The sequence below is a fragment of the Chrysochloris asiatica genome, unplaced genomic scaffold, assembly GCF_000296735.1.
Source record: "Chrysochloris asiatica unplaced genomic scaffold, ChrAsi1.0 scaffold00329, whole genome shotgun sequence".
NCBI lineage: Eukaryota > Metazoa > Chordata > Mammalia > Afrosoricida > Chrysochloridae > Chrysochloris > Chrysochloris asiatica.
In genome coordinates, this window is record NW_006408847.1 from 2742102 (window position 1) to 2765524 (window position 23423).

The window sequence follows — 23423 nt, forward strand, 5'->3', positions numbered from 1 at the left end:
ATCTTTCTCTCACAGGGCTGCTGGTGAGTTTGAACCGCTGACTTTTGGGTTAACCACTGAATGCTTAACCACTGTGTCACCAGAGCTCCTATAATGCTGTATTAAAAGTGATAACAGTACTGAGCAGAGGCACAGGTTCCGATTACTGTAGATTTAATGGGGCTTAGCGTAGTGGTTACTAATGGGGCTGTGAACCGCAAGGTCAGCAGTTCGAAACTACCAGCTGCCTGCGGGAGAAAGAAGAGGCTTTCTGCTCCCGTAAAGATTTACAGCCAGAACCCCTGTACATGGTCGCTATGGGTTGGAACCAACTCGAAGGCACTTAACAACAACAACAATTTAAGTCCTGGTGTGGTGCTGTGGGCTAATGCGCTGGGCTGCAAAGTCTATTTGAACTGGTGGTTTAAGCACACCAGCTGCTCCTCAGAAACCCTATACTGGGTCTCTGTGGGTTGGAACTGACTCGATAGCGCTTACCAACAGTTTAAGGCCACATAGAATTAAAGGAGAAGGGAAACTGATCTTGCAGACCTCATAGAGAGCTGGGACACCTTGCCCCTTGCCACTGAAACTGGCAGGTATTGTATACCTGAGGTGTCCACTGTGTTGCTCGCAACCAGTCTGTCTTCCTCTCTCCCTGTATTGCTATACTGATCCCTTAACTGGTCTGCCAGCATCCAGTTTGACCCTTTCAACCCTTATCCCAAACTACACGTTGGGTCACATCAGTTCCTTGCTTAAAACCCTTCAGTGCATTCGAGTTGGTGTTAGGATTTATAGCAGGTTCTGATCTTGGTGGTCTTACATGGTCTGGCTGATGTCTCTCTCCAGTGTCCTTACTGTAGGCATTAGAGTACCTGGTTGCTTATTCATGCCATTTCCCCTCTTTCCACAGCATCTGTGCATCTGCAGTTTTTCTTATTCCTCCCTCCAGCTTTCTCCGCATTTACTCTTACTCATCCTGCTTTTTTCCAACTCAAGCTTTAGCCCTGTAGTAAATTGCCTTCATCTCTCAAGTCTAGTGCAGGACATTTGTTAGACCGATACAGCTGTGCCCTCTTCTGACACTTATCCTCATTAAATAATCACACAGTCATATAATGTGATAACTTAATCACTCTTCCCTCCAGTCTGGAATGTAAGCTTTGTTAAAAAAAAAAAACGGGGTCTGGCCAATTTGATGCTTCATATTCCCAGCATCTAGCTCAACGCCTGCCTTCAGGAATGCCCATTAGATGTTTGCTGAGTGTAGCTTTGGCACAAAGGTAGCTTGGGAGCTATCTGCACAGCAGCAGATTTCTGCTGCTTCCTTTCTGGTGTCTCACCATGGTGTGTCTTGGCTCTCCTTGCTCTTTCCTTCTGCTTTAGTTGATCACAAACATTGGCTCAAACTAGTATCTTCACTGCCACGTGCCATCTCTCTCCGTTTCTTGTTTCTTTTTTTGCTTTATTACTTGATGTTTTTTAGCAGCCTTACTGCGATATAATTCCTATACCATCCAGTTTACCCCGTTAAAATAGCCAACTGGATGGTTTTTAGTATATTCACAGAGTTGTACAATCATCACCATTACCTAAGTCCAGAACATTTTTATCACCTCAACAAGAACTCCTGGATCATTCATTACCAATCATCTCACCCCCCATCATTCCTGTCACTAGCCCATGACAATCATTAATCTACTTTCTGTCTCTATAGATTGGCCTTTTCTAGACATTTAATATATAGGCTGGTTGTTGTTGTTGTTAAGTGCCGTTGAGTCGATTCCGACCCATAGCAACCCTGTATAGGGTTTCCAAGGAGCAGCTGGTGAGCTTGAACCACCGACCTTGCAGTTCAAACGACTTTGCAGTCTGATGCATTTAGCCCACAGCACCACACCAGGCAGGAAGCAAGTTATAAATGTCCAACTTGGGTGCAACCTATAGTTAGGAGCCAAGCCTAGTAAAGTCAATTCTATTAAAAATTTGAGGTACATAGAATGATTTATAATAGCCGATGGATATGCCACTCCGTGGCACACAGCAAAACATTATTTTTATTATTGCTAAGTGTATCTTTATTGTTTTTATGCTTCGGAAGATACACTGTCTACTAACTTACAAATTCTGCTTGAAGACAGATTAGGGAATGGATTTTGTTCATAATTCAGGGTCTTCCTGTTAATAAAATCATATATCGTGATCTTTTTTGATTTTTTTTCTTCCTTGTGCTTATTGACCATTTTTATCTCCAGGGAATTTATAGTCGACCTTTGGTATCCATTGTTTCCAGGACCACCCCCTCCCCCCCCAGGAAAACTTGTAAATGCGTAATGCCCTTATGTAAAATAGCATAGCGTTTGCATATAACTCAAGCACATCCTCTCATATAATCATGTCTAAATACTTATAATAGTGAATACAATGTAAATGCTGTGTAATAGCACTTAACACTCCCTTTGAGGGATTGCTTTGACCCTTTAATTGCTTTTTTTTCCTTAATATTTTGATCCATGGATGGTTGCATCCATGGGGCAGAATCTATGAGAACAGGGGACCGACCGTATTTTCTTTGAAGAAATGTCTGTTCAAATCTTTTGTCCATGTTTAAATTGGATTGTTGTGGTTATTGTTAAATACCTCCAAGTCTGTTCCAACTTGATATCGATTCTGTATAGGGTTTCCAAGGAGTAGCTGGTGGGTTTGAATCACCGTCCTTGGGGTTCCCAGTCCAGTGCTGATCCTACAATGCCACACTAGGACTCATTAAGTTGGATTATTAATATTTTTATTGTTGAGATGTTAGAGTTCTTTATATATTCTTGATACTAGACCCATAATTTCCAGATATATTCTCCAATTGATTGTGTGAGTTTTCTTTTTATTTTCTTGATAGTATCTTTTTTTTTTTTTTTAAACTTTTTTGTGGATTGAATGAAAGTTTACAGAGCTGATCATCAGTTTTACAGTCACCAGTTAACAGCATTTACCTCTGTTCACTTTAACTACTGCATTCCTCCATGTCTTCTGTTACCTTCATCTTTCCTCTACTAACCTCCCTCTTGTATATTGCCTGCCCTTTCACCCATGTTAACGTGTCTACCTGCTAGCCCATAAACATTTCCCACTCCTCCACCAACCATCATAGATTGTGTATTTTATCAGGAAAACCTTTTTTTTTTTTTTTTTTTTAAATTATAAGTTCTTATTGTGAGTTTTACATTCGTCCTATTGTAGTTCATTTCATTGCAATGATTACAATCCCCTCCATGCATCATCAAATAACCAAAGGATACCTCCCACAGGAGCACACAGCCCCTCTCCCTCCCTGAGTTCAGTATCCCCAGCTGTTCCATCTGCCCACATCATCGTCTCTGTCTCCATCTCTGGCATCTCTGCCTCTCTGGGTAGGGTCCTGCTCTCTGCTCTTCTCACTTGATGGTCCCAGGGACCTCCATTCCTGGGCTGCAAAATCAATCACTCCCCTCATTTTGTCAAAAAACATCTACCTCTGTATTTCCTACCCTCACAGTCAGTCCTGATGGCAGTTATTCACTATTGTACCACAAGAATCTTATCCCCATTTCCTTTCACCAGCCCGGCCCCAACAGATTGGAAATCATTCAGTGGAGAGTCTACTTTCCCCTGCCCCATCTGGAACTAGGCTCCCTCTTGAAAGCTCGTAAGCCAGTCACTTCTTGCCTTTATTAGGCCCCCCCCATTTTGGGTAGCCAATGCCTAAGTTGCCCATCCCTGTCAACCCTGTGTACTGAGGGGGTGGAAGCGATCCGCGCTCTAAAGATTTGTTCCCTTTTTTGAGCTATTACATTCATGTTGTTGTTGTTAAGTGCCGTGGAGTCGGTTCTGACTCATAGCGACCCTGTACAGAGTTTCTGAGGTTGTAAATCTTTATGGGAGCAGAAAGCCTCAACTTTCTCTCACGTAGCGGCTGGTAGTTTCAAACTGCTGTTCTTAAGGTTTGCAGCCCAATTCGTAACCACTATGCTACCAGAGCTCCATATTATATCCATAGGTATAGGTAAAGTTCATCAAATTGTAGCAGGTTACTCCCCCGCCCCCTTTTCTTCTTCTATTCGTGTTCTGATCATCCAGCCATTGAAGCCAGGTCAAATGGGTACTATCTACAAGTATGGGTGTTCTTGTGCATCTCTCCTCACTTTGTATCAGCTGGACACTTCACTGTCCACTCTAGTCCTCTGTGGCCATGTCACTAACTCTGAGACTAGACGTTCCCAGCTCTTGCTGTGCTGCTGGCCATCCAGGTCTTTACCCGGGTTCACAGGGGTCTGTTGAATGCGGTCGGATTTAGCTTGCAACTTCATTGCCATTTTTAACCCCCTCTTCCCCTTATCGGTGATCAGCGTGGTCACCAGACAGACCATCTGCCTCTCATGTATTCCCCTTGAAAGGGAGTTTGCTCTGAGGGGTCCCGACCACTTGTCTTGATGGCTCCCAGATGAACAGCTTACTTGTTCTTGTAGTAATCAATCAGACTGCTGTTATTGTTTTGGATTTTTCCTGCCAGTCTTTCTTTCATGAAGTATCTTCTGTTCTTCTAGCCACTCCAGGCTGGTCTACTCATCCTTTCCAGTGGAAATTTCCTATCTCAGTTGATTCTGGGTGGAATTCTGGATTCCACCTATGGTCTTGTGCAAAGTAAAGGCTCTACAGGAAACCTCTTTCACTGGGCAACTTCTAGCCCCCTTTAAGGTATTCCAATCAGTTGTAGGTTGAAGATGAACTTACAAGCTTTCTGTAGTGATGTTTATAGGTATTCCTTTCTCCCTCCCTCTGGTGTTTATTTTACAATGGTAGTCAAGGGAAACCAAGATTCAAAAGACAGCAAAGCAACTTAACATTATTCACCTCTTTTACCCCTTCAAACCATGCCTCAATCCCTGTATCCCGGAGCCCTGTTGGTCCAAGGTTGTGCAAACCTCATCATTTACCTCTGTCCCACTTAGCCCATGTGAACCTGCCTGTTTTCCCATCAGCCTTGTTCTTCCATTCCCCTCCCTCTTCTTGTGTATTGTCTACACCCCACCCCCCCACTCCCCAGCTCCCAAGCTATCCTGTGTTTATTCCCTACCCTGTGCTCTATCTTCTCCTCCCTCCGTCCCCTCCTCTCATCTCATACATCCTGGTGATCAGCAAATAACATATATATATAATCCCCCCCTTTTAGGGTGGGTTCTTTTTCGTAGTCTTTTACAGTAATGTTCCTATGCAGAATTTCTCCTTTTGTGACTGATTGATTTTACTCAGCATAATGTCCTCAAGGTTCATTCATGTTATGCGGTGGCTTGTAGCTTCCTTGTTGTTCTTCAAGGTAGCATAGTATTCCTTTGTGTGTATGTACCACAGTTTGCTTATCCATTCTTTAATTGATGGGCACTTAAGCTGTCTCCATCTACATAGAGTTGAATTTTAGTATTGGTGTTAAGTGCCATTGAGTCACTTCTGACTCATATGGACCCTATATAGGGTTTCTGAGAAGTGGCTGGTGAGCTTGACCCACTGACGTTCAGCTCAAATGACCTTGCAATCCAGCGCATTAACCCACAGTGCCACACCAGGACGCTAAATTTTAGTATTCGTCACTAAGTATTTGAAGTTTTTCTAGCTTAAATATAAGTAAAAAGATATAAAAGACATGTGCAGGAAGAATAGTATTGATAATGAGATTCACAGTGTTGTGGAAGGTGAAGGCTTCAGAGTCTCTGATGTTGCTGGACTCTTCCACCTGTGAAATGTTGATCAGAGCAAAAATGTTGTGTAAAACTGTGAGCGTGCGTCAGAAAATGGCAGGTGTGCCTGGTGTGGGCGAATGCTCAACAGTATATTAAAGACACATAATTCGAATGGTATATTCAAGTTGGTTACCAGTATCTATTTCAAAACTTGAAAGCAATTTGAGTTAGTAATTTCAGAAGACACTGACAGACACTTTGCTGCTGCAAATGCAACAAAATTCCACCATGAGAAATGAAATTGGACACAACCAGAAAACAGATGTGTACTTTTTTGTAGTGTAGTGATATGTGTGCCTGTGAGATACTTCATGCCATCCTGCTAGTGAAGCAGACTAAATCATGAACCTATAACAGGATGATTGCAGGGTGGTATTCTAGAACTGTGCCTGGTATATAACTGCTCAGAATGAACGCAGTTTACTACCTGTGTGTCTCCTCACTGGAATGTTGACTCCACAAGGACATTACCTGGTATTTTCTAAGTACTCAGTATTACTCTTCCAGATCCAGGGATAAACAGGGTATTTCTAATCAAGTAAGGTTATAAAAAGGAGCTCTGGTAGCGTAGTGGTTACGAATAGGGCTGCAAACCTCAGGGACAGCAGTTCAAAACTACCAGCTGTTCCACGGGAGAAAGATGAGGCGGTCTGCTCCCATAAAGATTTACAACCTCGGAAACTCTGTACAGGGTGGCTATGAGTCAGAACTGACTCCATGGCACATACAGCAACAACAAGGTTATAAAACATAAAATTATGTATACTTAAGTGGATATTTAAACAAATAATGGTGTTAAATCAGTATGGTAATAGTATTCCAAAAGTGGTGGTCCTAAAAAGTTAGGGTTTTTAAGTAGGTCATTAAGGTGGAGCTAGGGCTACACAGGAACCTTGGTGTGGCACTGCAGGTTCAGCCCTGCACTGGTAACCACAAGGTTGGAAGTTGAAAAACCTATACAGTTGGAAAACTTAAACAGGGTCCTTGTGTCACCAGTTTGACAATAACTTACTAACATCAACAAGGGCTACATGGGGACATTCTCAAACCTTTAGGTTCCACTGCATGAATATGAACTTTTTATATTCATACAAAGAAGTGGGGGGTCCGGTTGTAGCACTATAGGATAAAGCACTGGATCACAAGGTCAGTTTCAACCATAAGGTAGTCTTGGGGTTCAAACTCACCAGCCACTCCTTGGAAACCCTATACAGGGTCATTATGAGTCGAAGCCAACTTGATGATACTTTACAACAACAACAATGAAGACGTGTACCTCATATGCCTATGGAAGCTGTACAGTAAATGAGGAAGACTGGATCAGAATTGATGCATTTATTTGAATTATGGTGTTGGCAAATAATTATTCCATGGACAGCCAGAGAATAAGCAAATCTGTTTGGGAAGAGATACAGCCAGGACACTTCTTAGAAGAGAAGCTCACAAGACTTTGTTTCACTTACTTTGGACCTGTTTTCAGGAATGTTTAGTTATTTGGTAAAGTAGAGGATAAGTGAAAAAGGATGATCCTCAACAAGATGGATTGACACAGAGACTGTAACAATGGTTTACAACATAGGAACAATGATGAGGATGGTCCAGGACTGGGCAGTGTTTCATTCAGTTGTACAGAGAGTTATTAGGACCCAGAACCAACTCAGTAGAGTTATTAGGACTCAGAACCAACTCAGTAGCACCTAACAAAAACAGCAGAAGAAGTGAGTGTTGACTGAGAGTAGAGGCACTCTTCTCACAGAGGAATATATGCTATTCCAATCCTATCTGTTACATGTCTGACTTCTAATTATCCTTCAAGATCCAGCCCCTGTAACACCTCCTCCTGAACCTCTCTAGGCTTCCTGGAAGCCTAACCCCCAAGGCTCTTACCTACTTTCACATATTGTCTTCTTCCCACTCCTTACCAGACTCTCTAGGAACAGGGCCTGTTTCTTTTCCATTTATATGATCTCAATATCTTACTTAGTGTTGAATGCATTGAGGGCCCCAGAGTTTTTAATAGAAAGGCGGTCAATGGGAATCTGAGTTGAGATCCTCAGCCAGACAGTGTTTGTACCAACTGTGACACCTAAGATTTGTGTAACTTCACCTTCTTACCATATCAGCCAGTTTGACCTTTAGTGGATTTACTAGCAGGCAGGTGGTACTATTCTTATTTTAGAAATTGTAGGATGGACTTAGAGTTTAAATTACTTGGTGGAGGACAAGAGTAGATCCAGAATTGGCAGTGCTAGTTCAGTATGCTTTCATTTCCCCTCAAATAGATTATTTTCATAATATTGATATTGATTGAGTAATTTGGGATTGAGGAAAATTAAATATAAATAAATGTTCTTTGTAGAGGTTTTATGACTCCAAAAAAGTAGAAACAGCATAAAGATCTAATAGAAGAAAAAGGATTTGGTATATTTGAGTGTATCAGCATTGTTGTTGTTGTTGTCAGCGGCCATCGAGTCGGAACCGACTCATAGCGACCCCATGCACAGCAGAACGAAACAATGTCCGATCCTGGGCCAACCTCACTACCGCTGCCACACTTGAGTCCATCAATGATACCACCTGGCCAATCCATCTCGTTAGGGGTCTTCCTCTTTTTCTCTGACCCTCCACCTTACCCAGCATGACATCAGCTTAGTAGAATGTTAAGTATTTCTTTTAAACAATTGTCTTGTTGAGTATGTAGAAATACCTGACAAGTCAATAACAGAATATAAACTAGTCTGGATTCTCTGATTATAACTATGAAATGTATGACAGAATCTGTTGTTGTTAAGTGCTTTTGAGGTGGTTCTGACTGATAGCGACCCTGTATAGGGTTTCCAAGGAGCGGATGATGAGCTTGAACTGCCAGCCTTGCTGTTCAAACTGACTGCAGTCTATCGCATTAACCCACAATGCCATACCAGGACTCCTGACAGAATATAATATATGAATATAATTGGTTTATGTTCCTGAGAAAGCAAGAGATTTTGTATTTTATTGCTTTTAATACTGCATTATACCCACACCATTGAGATCTGGGGAGTGTTTCTGTACTTTATTTGTGCAAAACAATATTTGAAGTTGAGATTGTGTCCGAATCTACTATATATGATGACCATGACAATAAACTTCTCTCAGAGATTTAAAAGAAATTAAGTTGTTATTAATGGATTTGTTGTAAAATGATGTTTGCTGTTAAAAATTTAATTATAAGGCTATATAGAATCCTGGTGTGTTGCTATAGGATAAGTACTGGGTTACTAACCACAAGGTTTGCAGTTCAAACCCACAGCTGCTTTTTGGAAACCCTATACAGGGTCGCTGAGTCAGAACTGACTCAGCACTTAACAACAAGAAGACAGTATAGAAAACCCAGATAAATTACAAATATAGCCCAGTGCTACCACTGTATAAACGTGGTTTTTGTGTGTTGTGTCTCTGTGTGGTTCCTACCAGTCCCATGGTATCATGTTATTTATTGGATTGTTTAAAGGAAACATCGTGCCTTCAGGATATTCTGTGATTATAATGTAATTGTAAGAAAACATGGGAAAGCCAGGGAGGTGAAAAATTAGAAATAAGATCCAAGGCTACAGTCACACTAAGCACAGGTAACCATGAGTAATATTTTGTTGGACCCTTTTAGTGTTTTTCCTGAGTGTGTGTGAGTGTGTGTATGAGGGTCATGGGATCATATTATTGGATTGTGTAAAGGGGAGATTATCTCCAAGTATTCTGTATGATACTTAATATGTTTCAGACCAGGAGTTCCTAACCTTTTAAAATTGGCCCAGGCTTTGCTTTTGGTGTGTTGATGTGAGGGCCATGGGTCTGCATGACAGGTGTTGGGCAAGGACCTGCCTGGATCCTGAGGCCTGCCAGAAGTGGGAGAAGGAGGGTGTTGGTGCTGCTTACCTGCCACTTGACTTAAGTGCTGATCCCTGTCAATTAACTTAGCACTCTGGAGGGGAAGCTGTGAGGAAAATACAGGGAGGAGAACAAGGCAAGTTTTACTAGTTAGACAGTTTGACAGAGGAGAAATGAAAAGGAACAGGTATCTCACAAGTAAGTTGCAAAGGTCTGGGACCTGGGCACAGCACATGGAGCACAGATGAAAAGGTTCAAGGCTTCTGTAGCTGTACCCTTGGCCTGATTATAAACCAAACCAGACCCACTGCCAGCGAGTTGATTCCGACTCAGAGTTGAACTGCCCCGGAGGGTTCCCAACACTGTAAATCTTTATGGAAGCAGATTGCCTCGTCGTTCTCCTATGGAATGGCTGGTAGGTTCAAGCTACTGACCTTTGGGTTAGCAGCTGAGCATTTGACCATTGCACCATCTGGGCCTCTTCTCGTGCCTGACAGCCTTACATACTTAGCTGAGTGGAATAAACAGATTCTCTGGGTATGACAGCTGAGAATACCTACACATACATGTGTGACCGTAACGTAGTCAACATTTGTTTGTATCAAAATCTTTGGGTGTCAAACTTTGGGAAGTTATTACATCATTATGTAATTTCTCCTTCCTACCTCTGAATATTGCTTTTATTATGTACAAGGAAATTGCTTCAAGTTTTTTAAAGGCTTTTTCTTTCATTAGCATCTCACGTGAGAATGATTCATTAAAATAGGAACTTGGGGAGAGGAGAAAGGGAGGAGGTTTGAAGGCCAGGAGGAAGGAAAGAAGTATGGGTGGAAGGGAGGAAGACATGGCAAAGATTCTAGAGAAAGGAAAATAAAATTAGTAAGCTGTGTGGGTATAGGTGCACCTCTTCCTTTTTTATTTTATGTTAGTGCCCAGGAACCAGTTGTAAACCCCACACTGCCTGTAAGTTGTCTGCCGCGGTAGAGCCGATCTCTTCATTCACCATATTCTTCCCATTTTCTTCTGTAACGTCTCTGCTTTCAGCTGCTGTGAGAACACAGTTTCCTGGTTTGTCTTTTAACCCAGTTTACGTGTACTTGGCTTTCTCTTTTTTTTTTTTTTTCTCCTTCCCCTTCCCCTGGAGACTTGACTAATTTCTTACTGAAAAATTTGAGAGTTCCCCATTGTAGCAAATATAATACTCAAAAGCATTTGTATGTATTTTCCTTTACTAGAATTTAAATAAGGAACTCTGGTAGCGTATTGGTTATGAATCGGGCTGCGAACCTCAGGGTCAGCAGTTCGAAACTACTAGCTGTTCCGCGGGAGAAAGAGGAGGCTTTCTGCTCCCGTAATGATTTACAGCCTTGGAAACCCTGTACAGGGTCGCTATGAGTTGGAACCTACTCCACATCACATAACAACAGCAGCAACAGGATTTAAATGCCTTAGGGATCTATGATAGCATAGTGGTTAAGCACTTCATTTTTAATAGAAAGTTGCTGGTTTGAACCCACCCGTCATGCCCCAGGAGAAAGATATGGCAGTTTTCTTCTTAAGTTGACAGCTTTGGAAACCCTGCAGGCAGTTCTACTTTGTCCCACAGGGTCTCTGTGAGTTAGAATTGACTAGATGGCAATGGGTTTTTGGGACCCTCCTTAAGAGCAGGAGTATCATACCCTAATTACTATTGTTTCTGGTATCTGTCACAGTTTTGATAGTATAGTATATGAGAAATAAGTACCGTATATTTGAACAAATGAATCTTGGAAAGGAAGAAATTATAATAAGCTCAGCTGTACCACAAGTGAATGGTTTTAGCAAACAGAAACATATCGTATCCCCTCACAGTTTGTTGTTGTTAAGTGCTGTCGAGTCAATTTTGACCCATAGTGTTTCCAAGGAGCAGCTGGTGAACTTGAACCTCCTACCGACCTTGCAGTTCAAACAGCTTTGCAGTCTGACACAGTAGCCCACAGCGCCACACCAGGAGGGTAGAAATCCAAACTCAGGGTGCTGGCTCTCGGGGAAGGCTTTCCCTGTCATCCTTTTCTGTCTCTGTCCTAGACTCCTTTCAGTATCTGTCAAACCCTTGGAGAGTTCCTTGTGTCCTGGCATCAGTCCTCTCCTGGGCCTAGCGGGCCCCAAGTCCAAGGAATTCTACACCTAGCTCTTCTTTCTTGGTGATACTGAGGTCCCTTTCTGTTCTACTCACTTCTCACTCCATTTATCTCAGGTAAGATAAAAGGTGATACAGGCCACACCCCAGAGAGACCCTCCCTTAAATTGAGTCAGGACTGTAATCTGAGGGTGTTGCATTCCATCTTAATAGCCTGCCTCCTTAACATCACAAACACAACTGAACCCTCATTAACATAACCTACTCCTGCCCTATTGACACATGTTGTTATTGTTGCTAGGTAACCTCACAACCTGGTGCACAACAGAGTGGAACGCTGCCTGATCATGGGCCAGTTTCACAGTCATTGCTATACTTGAGCCCATTACTGCTGCCGCTGCACCAATCTGTCTCATTGGAGGGTCTTCCTTTCTTTGAGACCCTCCACTTCACCAAACATGATATGGCAAGTGGAGGATAATTACATCAGATCACATCATAAACGATGGTTGCATCATTATACAACAACCAAATTACACTACCACATAACTGTCAAACTGCATCATTACATAACAGACCCAAACTCTAGCCAAGTTGACACATACTTTGTGGGGATACGATTCAATCCACAACAGCTACTAGCTAAAATGTTGGCAGTTTCAATTTACCCTGAGGTACTTTTGAAGAAAGACCTGGCAATGTACTGATGAAAGATCCCAGCCATTGAAAACGCTAGAGCACAGTTTTGCTCTGACACACATTGGCTCACCTTCAGTTGGAATCAACCTGATGGCAGTTGGTTGAGGTTTGGTTTTATCACCTAGATTAGAACATGGGGACCCCCACTGGAAGGGCAGTTTGAGTCTGCAGAACAGATACCCTTAACCAGGAAGTGGAAAGGAGAAACAAAACCAACTGTTAGTAGCCCCCATCCTCTCAGCCCCTGCCTGTGGCCAGGACCATCATCTTTTGCCTGCTAAGTAGGTAATTTCTTATACTTGGAAAAGAATCAGCAGTATTTAGGGAAAGACTCCTGCTATTAGAAAAGGCAGAGAGTGGAGAAGAGAATTCTTCCTTTATAACACTCCACAGTTTTTGTTCTCTTCCCGGTTACTAAGCCTGTGGCCCTCCCTCTTTGGGAAGGAGACCACTTCAAACGCCTACTACTGTTTTGTTGATGCTCCTCAGACTGTTGTAGACATTGTTGTTTGTCCCTGGAAAGCTGTAAGTGGACCAGAAGAATTCATGAATCATCTACTTTAAGGACATACTCTACTCAAAGCTGAAAGTTCACTTCCCCGTCTGTTTCCCGTCCCATATTCTTTCCAAATATGATACCCAGACAAGCTTATCAGAGGTTTTGCAATGGGATCAAATAGCAACTTGAAGATACTTGAGTAAAAAAATCTCAGCCATAGAAACGTAGTATAGTGAGTAAGGAAGTGAATTTACCAGGCATCCTGGTTCTGAGTGACCTTGGCCTAAGTTACTTCTGGGGTGGGGTTGGGAGTGGGCTTCAAAAAAGCTCATTCAACAATTTCATTTCCACAAAATTCCTGTGTCTCATTTTCTAATGTAAAATAAATAATACTAACTCTACCTCATAGGATTGTTAGGTCTATTTAATAGACTAGTACATGTGCTTCATGTGTAGGAAACCCTATATAAGATCACTGTGAGTTGGAATAGACTAGACCACATTTTACAACAAAAGTGAACAACAATGTGAAGCTCTTTGTACTAGTTAATACTTTGCACTATTTAGAAGGTATATTCAACATTAAAAAAAATGTTTTTAAATGCTTTATTGTGAATTATACGATAGTTTACATGGGAGAACATTAGCTTCACTTTCTTAAAATTTTTAAAAATTTAAATATAAACCCTTTCCTATTAGGAAACTCAGAGCCCTGGTGTGACGCTGTGGGTTAATGTACCAGACTGCAAACCATTTGAACTTGCAAGGTCCGTGGTTCAAGCTCACCAGCTGCTCCTCGGAATCCCTATATAGGGTTGCTATGGGTTGGAACCGACTCAACAGCACTTAACAACAACAACATTAGGAAACTCACACGGAGAAATGTAAAATGCAGAGACTAAGTCCCCTGGCCAGAAACTAAAGTGCAAGGCTACGGCACTATATCAAAATAACTTGACCTTTGTGAAGTAGCATTCAGAGAATTTAAAAGTCCTCCTCAGTTCCTTATTCTCTTTAACTTGAGACTTTCTTGCTGTTTTCTTTGGAGCTGGGGAACCTTGTGCAGCCACGACTTGTGCTGTGTCTCACTAGGATGTGTGCATGTTCCTTCCTAAAGCTCTCTTAAGTTGCAGTAGTTCTATTTGAAGTCTCTCTTGAGCCTCACTTGAGTTTAGAATTAATAAGACATTTAATGCTATCAGATTATCAATTTCACATCTAACACATTTGGAAAACATGCCTCTCCCAGCCTCTGAGAACTAATTCTAAGCAAAATTGTTGCCAAAAAACCTGGAAGGAGGATGGAGAGAAAGCATCGCTTCAGTTTCAGCTTCTGTTGGTGACAATTCTTCCGAATACATTTCTTTGTGATGTAAATTTAGGGAGGAGAAATTTGCCACACGGAGGCTGATTTTGGTAATTTGGGGGCTGGGGAGGAGCCACCTGTTCAGACTGGTTCCTCATGAAGTGGTCCCTAAGACACTAGTTTTCCTTAGAATTGAGGAATTTTCACTGGTGGTAGTTATTTCTCCTTTCTGAGCATCTGGCTTTCTGCCTGGAGCCCTTGGTGCTGAATGGTGTCTAAGGCTCTATTGCGCCTCTGCAGCGTCTGTGGGCTAGAACTTCAGACTTGTCCCCAGAGTGGTTTGTTTTGCCTCTTACTATGGATTTTCTGAGGTTACAGAGCTTACTTCTTTGGGGAGATTGCTCCTTTTTTACTCCAAGCTGTTGCTGACACTTTGGAAGTGTATCTAAGGGTGTAGTGGGGATAGGACCTTGGCACTGTACCACTCACTGTCTTTCGCCCTTTTTTTTTTAAGTTTTTATTGTGAATTATGTGGTCGTTAACAAGGGAGAACATTAGCTTTACATTCATCCTATCGTATATTGTTTCATTGCCATGATTACAGTTCCCTCCATGCATCATTAAATGCAAGCCTGCCCTTTGGTTGTCAGCACACAACCCCTCTCCCTCTGTGGGTCTAGAGTCCCCAGCCGCTCCATCTCTTCATGTCATCGTCTCTTTCTCCCATTTTTGAGTAGCTCTTTGTCCTGCCTGTTGTTGTTTGTTGCTTAGTGCCATTGAGTCAGCTTTGATTCATGGTGACCCATGTAGGATTTCCAGGGAGCAGCTGGTGAGTTTGAACTGCCGGCCTTGCGGTTCAACCCAACCTTGCAGTCCAGTGCATTATCCCAGGACACCTGCCTACTTCTTCTTTAATGGGTTTCCTTGTTGCTGTGCCTTGCCATGTTGTTGTTGTCAAGTGCCATCGAGTCAATTCCGACCCATAGCGACCCTGTATAGGGTTTCCAAGGAGCAGCTGGTGAGCTTGAACTACCGACCTTGCAGTTCAAACGGCTTTGCAGTCTGGCACATTAACCCACAGCACCACACAAGGACTCCATAGCTGACTTTTAATTCAGCAAATTTCAGGAGCTTTTCCTTCAGGACACAGACAATAACTGCATCTCTCCCAGTAATGCTCTGAACATGTTCCTGGTCTCTCCCTCACTAGGCTGTTCAGATTTTCTCTTAACTGTAGGTGAAGCTGCCGTTCAGTCTTTGAAGGCACGAGTCTTCAATTACTCTGTCGGCTCTGTATTTGACTTTAAAAGTTTGAGCCTTCATATTTCTCAGAACTGAATATTTTATGCTTTTATGGGTGAGCTGTTCCAGTCTACTGATATTTTGCTTTTTTATAAGACCTAGTCAACACAGTGATAGTTACCACCCTAACCCCCTTTTCTACTACCCTGTCAGTTAGATTCCACTGTCTGTCCATTTCTCTTTTTATGTCTCTTGAACCTGTCCCTTAAGGTCTCCTTTTCTACTTCATCTCTGTCTAGTTGATCCCTGAAAGGTCAGCCTGTCTCCTAAGGGGCGCCCTTTGCACCTTCTGCTTCCTCATTCTGCCTTCTTTAATTTTGTTCTTGTTCCTCTTGTGTGATAGGAAGACTGATGGTGTTTCTGTAACCTTCTAGCTTCCCTTTGATTTCCTGAGGGAACCTGATGACTCCAAGGACAGGCCTTTGTAGTTACCTTCTTTGGATGTGCAGTAATTTTGTCAGATTGCTTCTCTGACCCCAAACCAAGATATGAGCATGTGTAAGACTGCCCTTTAGGGCAATATCCTTTGTACTTTTTATTAATACAATCTATTACTCTTGTATAGATTTGTCACTCTGGATCTTTAAATGTAAAACTATGGTTAGTACTTACATGATGAATGAATCTAGAGCCACTGAGCTGGGGAGTAATGTTTGAGTCTGTGAAGCAATCACATGACCATAAGCCTAAACCCTGTTGTCTTTTTATTTTATTCACCAATTTCTTAAAGATCTAACTATAAATGCAGCAGATAAAGAATCCCTGAATGGAACAAATGGTTAAGCATTTGACTATTAGCTGGAAGGCTGGTGGTCCAAACCTACCCAGAGGAACCTCGGAAGATAGGCCCTGGCAACTTTCTTTCAAAAGATTTGTCATGAAGTGCCGTCAAGTTGGTTCTGACCCATTGTGACCCCTCTGTAAGGTAACAATCTAGAAAATCCTATGGTACGATTTTACTCTGCATACCTGGGTTGCCATGAGTTGAAATCAACTTGACAACTATAACAGTAATTTTCTGGAAGCATGTCTGTTTTGAGGAGAGCTTTAACATTTTCATTTATAGCCTAATTGCCATGCGTACTTAGGCCATATCACAACACTCTGCATCGTAAAGTCTGAGCCTTTGCTGAAACCTGGGCCCTGGTTCAAGGCCATAGTTAGGTCTCTAGAATCAGCTTGCCATTTGCCCATGGCCCAAAGTCACTCAACTGTATAAAAATAGATGCTTGTCTTGGACAGAGCCACTGTAGGCCGCATGACCTACCAAGGTGAAAATCCCACATGGCTCTCCTGAAACGGTCAGTCCCGGCTTATAGTAGTTGAAGGCCAGCTATCCAAGTGCAAAAGCCAGAGTGTTGCATAATAGAGGCCACTATCTATTCTTCTAGAAGCCTCAATTTTCTAAGTGTTAACCTGTTACCCAGATTACTTTTTATCTACATTTCATGGTTCTAGCATATTTTGGGGGATGGGCTGGGGTGGTATACAGTAAATGGGGCGTCTTTCTTTTCTAGTTCTGAACCAGTTTGTGAAATAAGCAGAAAGAATCAGCAGTGTTTGGTACTTAGGGAGAAGAGGAGTTTTCCTTTGACAACTGTTATGTGGGGAAAATGCTTCATACAAGTGTCTACATTAAAAGCCAGTGCATTAGTAGTAAATGAGCAAACAAAAATAATCTCTGTCTTGAGGGCCATTTGTATATGTGTCCCTATAATACTTAATGACACCACTGTGAACTCAATAACTGTGCTTTATAGAAGAGGAAGCTAAGTCTCCAGAGGCTAGGGAAGGTCCTGTCCCTAGGGTGTTATGTATGGGGTTTTGTCCTCATCCCATCTTTTACTGTAGAGCCACTGACTTTTCTAGAAAGATGTTGATAAGGAAGAAATGCTATATAAGCATATTAACCCCTTTTTCCTTAAAACAAATGCATTTTGACCAGTTTCTAGTTTTTTGCCAATGTTTTAGTGAGTGGGTTTGTTAACATAGGTACATTTAACATAGGTAAAGATCTGTAAGTCTGTTGTTTGCTTGTTTTTCATATGTGGTTAAATAGTTAAAGGATAGAAGGTGGTGGTGCTGGAAGTTGAAAAACCAGCCGTTGATAATGTCAGGTAAAATAACCAACCATGCACTGCTTTTTAATAACTCAGCTAAGCCCATGTTTTATACAGGAAACATTAAATTAGGACTTTGGTTATGGGGCATGAGTGTTATGTGAAGGGGACCCAAGAAAGTACTAATTTTGGATATAGAAGGTATATGTGGACCATCACATGGAATGGTCACATGGCTTATACAGAATCTGTGTTCCTATCAATACACATGTTGGCATAAGGGATTTACTTTTTTAAAGACCTCTAAAATTTAACATTTAAAATTGTAAAAGAGGGGAAAAATAGAATATAAGAGTGGTTTTTAAGTAATTCTTTTTTATTGTATAAGTTACGTTCCTTAAATGAAAGAAGTTCTGTTCCTTAAATGGAAGTTTGTTTTCATGTGCAGATATTACGAGGAACATCATGATTTCAACTGCTTGCTTGTTCATTCTGTTTGGCTTATTATCTTATATTATAGACTTCTTGCTTACTTTTGTGAGGATATGGTTTATTATTGTTACCAATGGTCATCTAAAAGTAGTTAGGACTCTAAATCTATTGTTTGCTTGTTTTTCCTGTGTAGTTGCACATAGTCCTTCACACATATGATGCTGCCTTTCCCCACCCCTGCCCCCTGAGCCCCCCCCCCCAAGCCCAATTCCTTAGTGAGTAGAGGAAGATGAGACTGTCTTTCTTCCTCCCTTGCTTCCCACCCCCATCTAGTTCCCTAAGTTTATCAATACCCTTCACCACAAAGCAAGGGGGATTATGAGGAGGCTTCAGAAAGTTTGTGGAAAAATGAAATGAAAAGATAATAGGATTTTCCCATAAACTTTTTGACGCTCCCTTGTTAGAAGTTCAGAGGTTTTTTTATTTTTAAACAGAACAAAACAAAACATTTCTGCTTTCTTAGTTGTTGCTTTTTTTTTTTTTTTTTTTGGATAGGATTTCCTAATGCTCATCTCCATGTTGCACTGTGGGTTAATGTACTTTACTGCAGAGTCAGTTTGAACCACAAGGTTGGTGCTTCAAGCTCACCCCCTGCTCCTCGGAAACCCTATACAGGGTTGCTGTGGGTTGGAACCGACTCAACAGCACTTATCAGCAACAACAGTTCTCTGTGTTGAGGAATTTGTAGGACTTGTTTTATTTTGTTTGGGAAAATACTGATGATGGTTAAAAGACCTGAAGTTTATTGCTATTGCTCTGCCACTTAGCCACAGGACCTTTAACCCCTCCAAGCCACATTATTTTTCCATCTTCTAAAGGAGCCCTGGTCCTGGTGTGGCACTATGAGATACGCATTAGACTGCTAACCACAAGGTTAGCAGTTCAATCCCACCAGCCGCTCCTTGGAAACCCTCTGTAGGGTCGCTATGAGTCAGAACCGACTCCATAGCACTTAACAGCCAAGAGCCCTGGTAGTTGAAACTCACCAGCTGCTCTGCAGTAGAAAGATGAGGCTGTCTGCTCCCATAAAGAGAATCCAGCCCTGGAAATCCTGCCATCAGTCTCTGTGAGTCAGAGTGGAGTCCATGGCGATGGGTCTGGTTTACTTTGATGAAAGGGGATAATGCCACAAACTTCCCCTGAAAATTGCTAAGGAGTTATTTGTTTGTGGAGTTATTTTTTTTCTTGTGTTTTTAAAATATATAAACTAATGTGTCAAAAGAATGTGGACGGTTTTATAAAAGATATTATGACTCCCTCCCCCTGTTTATAATCTCCTCAGATGCATTCATGGATAAGGAGGTGAGGTGTCCTTTAGCTGTTGGTCTTATTGTCAGACACTCTCAGCTGGAGATCTTCCTGAGGAATTGGTAATCCAGTGTGGGTTTTCCCATATTATTCAGATTTAGTTAAACTTCTTTATAGCCTCCAGTACCCTAGATAGGTAGCTGTGAATAGAATCAACTCTGGTAATGGGGATTTCTAAACCAAGATTGCAATAATACTGTTCTTTTGAGATAAGAGAAAGACATGAACTTTTCAGTTTCTCATTTAGAAAAATTCATTTATCTAAATGAGCAATTTAGAAGTTTGGAGGTGCTAGAACTCCCCCTTGTGGGGTTCTGAAATATGTTTTGTAGCAAATGAAGCAGTGTAGTGGGTTTTTTGTTGTTATGCTTCTAACTAATAGAAGAATTCTATTAAAATGGTGATTGTGTTTTTATCTATCTAGAAATTTATCAACGATAACAAATTTTAGGCTTAAAAAATCACACCATTGTGCAACTAAGAGTTTTAGTCATGATCAAAATTGTAATTTTGAACTTTTAACATATACTTGGTATTTAAGGAAATAATTTAGGGATGTAAATTATCTCTTCAGGTTAAGACCTATAGCTAAATTGTTACATAGATTTTTTAATAAAAACAACAATTAAATGTATACTTTGAAAGTGTGTTGAAACAGGCTTTTCCATTAAGCTCTGGAAGGTTTCAGATCAGAAGCATACACAGAACATTGTTGTTGTTAGGTGCCATCGAGTCGGTACCAACTCATAGCAACCTTATGCACAGCAGAATGAAACACTGCCCGATCCTGGGCCAACCTCACTATTGTTGCCACGCTTGTGCCCATTGATGCTGCCACTTGGCCAATCCATCTCGCTGGGGGTCTTTCTCTTTTTCTCTGACCCTCCACCTTACCAAACGTGATATCCTTCTCCAGCGACTGGTCCCTCCTGTCAGTATGTCCGAAGTAGATTTTGATATATTCCTTTATTGTATACATACTATTTTAATTATCCTGGCCTTTTCCAAGCTTGCCTATTTTTATAACCTATGTGGCTGTGTATACACTTCTGTTCATTCAACTCTATAGTCAACTCTACATTTTGAGCACCTAGAAAGGGTTCTGTGGGTTAGGCGGTTGGGCTACTAGCCTCTAGATAGGCGGTTGAAATTTACCATCTCCTAGGAGAATGAAGAGACTGTGTGCTATCATAAAGATTTGCAGTCTCAGAAACTCTATATAGAGGCCCTATAAGTTGAAATTGACTCTATGGAAGTAGGTTTGGCTTCTTTTTTGATTAAGTGATAGACATTGTAATAAAAGTAGAGATTACAATAAGCAAGACAAGCGTATTGTGTACTGCCAAGGACAGACCTGGGATGATTTGTTAGGTATGATGAGGAATGTTAAAGAATGTCAGGTCCTGGGTGCTGTGTGCATAATTGGGCATTTTCCCATTTGTGGGGTGAGAGAAGACCTCCTTAAGAGGGATATTTAATGTAAACATGAAGGATGAATTGGGTTTAGCTAGGTGGAAGTGGGTGGTGTAGCTGGGGAAAGACTCCAAGGCAAAGAATCAGCAATTCATAGGTTCTAAGAGGTAGGATAGACACTGGTTTGAATCACAAGGTCGGCAGTTCAAACTTACTAGCTGCTCCTAGGAAACTCTATACCAAGTTGCTGTGAATCGGAACCGACTTGATGGTACTTAACAACAAGGTAGAACAGAGCTTAAAAGAGCAGTGAGGTTGGAGCATAAACAAAGAGAGAGACTAGATAGATTTCTCAACTATGTAGCTACCACCACCATCAGTTGCTGTCAAGCTGATTTTCACTTATGGCCACCCTCATGTATATCTTCGAAGAACTGTGCTCCATAGGGATTTCAGTGGCTTGTTTTTTCCAGAAGTAGATTACCAGATCTTTCTTCTCAGGCATATCTGGATGGATTTGAACCGTCAGACTTTTGGTTAGTAGTGAAACATGTGACTGTGTGCCCCACCCAAGGACTCCCAAGAGTTTTGTAAATTACAGTCAAGAAGAACTAGATAGATGAAGATCAAAGAGCACAGCCTTCGGTATGGATTGCCTTTCAGTGTAAAGAAAACAAAAATCCTCACCACTGTACCAATAATAACATTCTTACCAATGGAGAAAATATTGAAGTTGTCACATACTTCATTTTTCTTTCATCAACTATCAACACTCATGGAAGCAGCAGTCAAGAAATCAAATGACATGTTTTGCATTAGGCACATCTTAAAGTGTTGAAGAGCAGAGATGTCAGCTTGAGGACTAAGGTACACCTAACCCAAGCTATGGTATTTTCAATGACCTTATATGCATGCGAAAGTTGGACAGTGAATAAGGAAGACCATAGAAGAATTGATGCTTTTGAGTTATGGTGTTAGAGAAGAATATTGAAAGTACCATGGGCTGCCAAAAGAACTAACGGATCTGTGTTGGAAGAAGTGCAGCCAGTCGTTGGAGAAGGATATGTGTGGTAAGGTGGAGGGTCAGAGAAAAAGAGGAAGACCCCCAGCGAGATGGATTGGCAAAGTGGCAGCATCAGTGGGCTCAAGCATGGCAACAGTTGTGAATTGATATATGTTTTGCTGTACCTAGGAGCCACAATAGTTAAACTCTCAGCTACTACCTGAAAGATCAGTGGTTTAAACCCATCAGCTCGTCTGTGAAAGAAAGATGCAGCAGTCTGCAGTCTGTGTCCTTAGAGATTTATAGCTTTGGAAACTCTGCCAGGCTGTCATACTCTGTCCTATAGAATTGTTGAGTCAGATTTCACTCAACATAAAGCGGTTTCATTTGGTTGGTTTGGTTTGATGTTTTTATATAAATAAAACAGCTCATATAAAAAATAGTATTTATTTCTCAACAACAAAATAAATAGCAATATTTAGTCTGCTTTCAGTTTTTTTTGACTATGAACCTAGGAATGGGATTGGTTTGAACCTAAAGGCCAGCGGTTCAAACTCACCAGCCTCTCCTCAAAAACCATATACCATATACAGGGTTGCTGTGAGTTGGAACCGACTCAATGGCACTTAAACAACAACATGGTGTAATAACTTTTGGAACAAGTAGCAATTGCTTTTTCAATAAATTTGCCTTTGGTTAGTGTTTGGTTTTATTTATAAGCTTAGCTAATTAAACTCCTAAAACATTCTAACAGCATTTAAAAACACACACTATTTTGCTCTTTCCTTTTCCTGTATTTTAATTGCCCGAATGACAAAGTAGTTAAAAGTAATTTTATATACTGTGCTTCGATAAGTCTTTTAAATCTAACACATTAAATGTAAATGTGGTGATTCTACTTAACACTGATTCTTCCTGGAGTTAATGAATGCTTACTACAGTTATGTCAGCCCCAGCTTTGGGACTGCTTGCTTTCTGTGCAGAGATTTCCTGATGTTTTAGGAGTGTGACTGTCTGGCAGAATTGCCTTTTAATAATCATTATGCCAGTGAAATCAAGTTTGGAGAAAGAGGAAACCACACAGGGATCAATTTCTTTTTTTTTTTAAACGCTACACAAGATTTTATTTTATTTTTTTGTTTAAAATAATCTATATTTGCTTAATTTGCTAGAATCATGAGCCTTAATATATTGTTTTAAGTGCCAATGATTGGTTCTGATGCACTATATAGGATCTCTGAGGAGATGCAGGTAGATTTGAACCACAGACCTTGCAATTAGCAGTCCAGTGCTTATCCTACAGCGCCACACCAGGAGTTCTATTATTTCATCTGAGATCATTTTCCATCAGCCTAAGGAGTCTTGGTATGGCACTGTAGATTAATGCATCAGACCACAAAGCCATTTGAACTGTAAGGTTGGTGATTCAAGCTTACCAGTTGCTCTTTGGAAAGTCTATACAATGGTGCTATGGGTCGGAAATGACTGAACGGCATTTTACAACAATAACAAAGAACTTCCTAAAGTATCTCTTGAGAATTGGGTCTACATGTTATATATTCTTTCAGGATATTGTTTGAAACATTTTTATTTTGTCATTTT

The 23423-nt window shown here is 41.2% G+C and overlaps 1 protein-coding gene across 1 annotated transcript in view; it reads left to right on the plus strand.

Annotated features, from left to right (window-relative positions):
- KIAA0922 (KIAA0922 ortholog) overlaps positions 1–23423 on the plus strand; it is a 218992-nt gene that overhangs the window by 121936 nt on the left and 73633 nt on the right. The gene's annotated exons all lie outside the window — the stretch shown is intronic.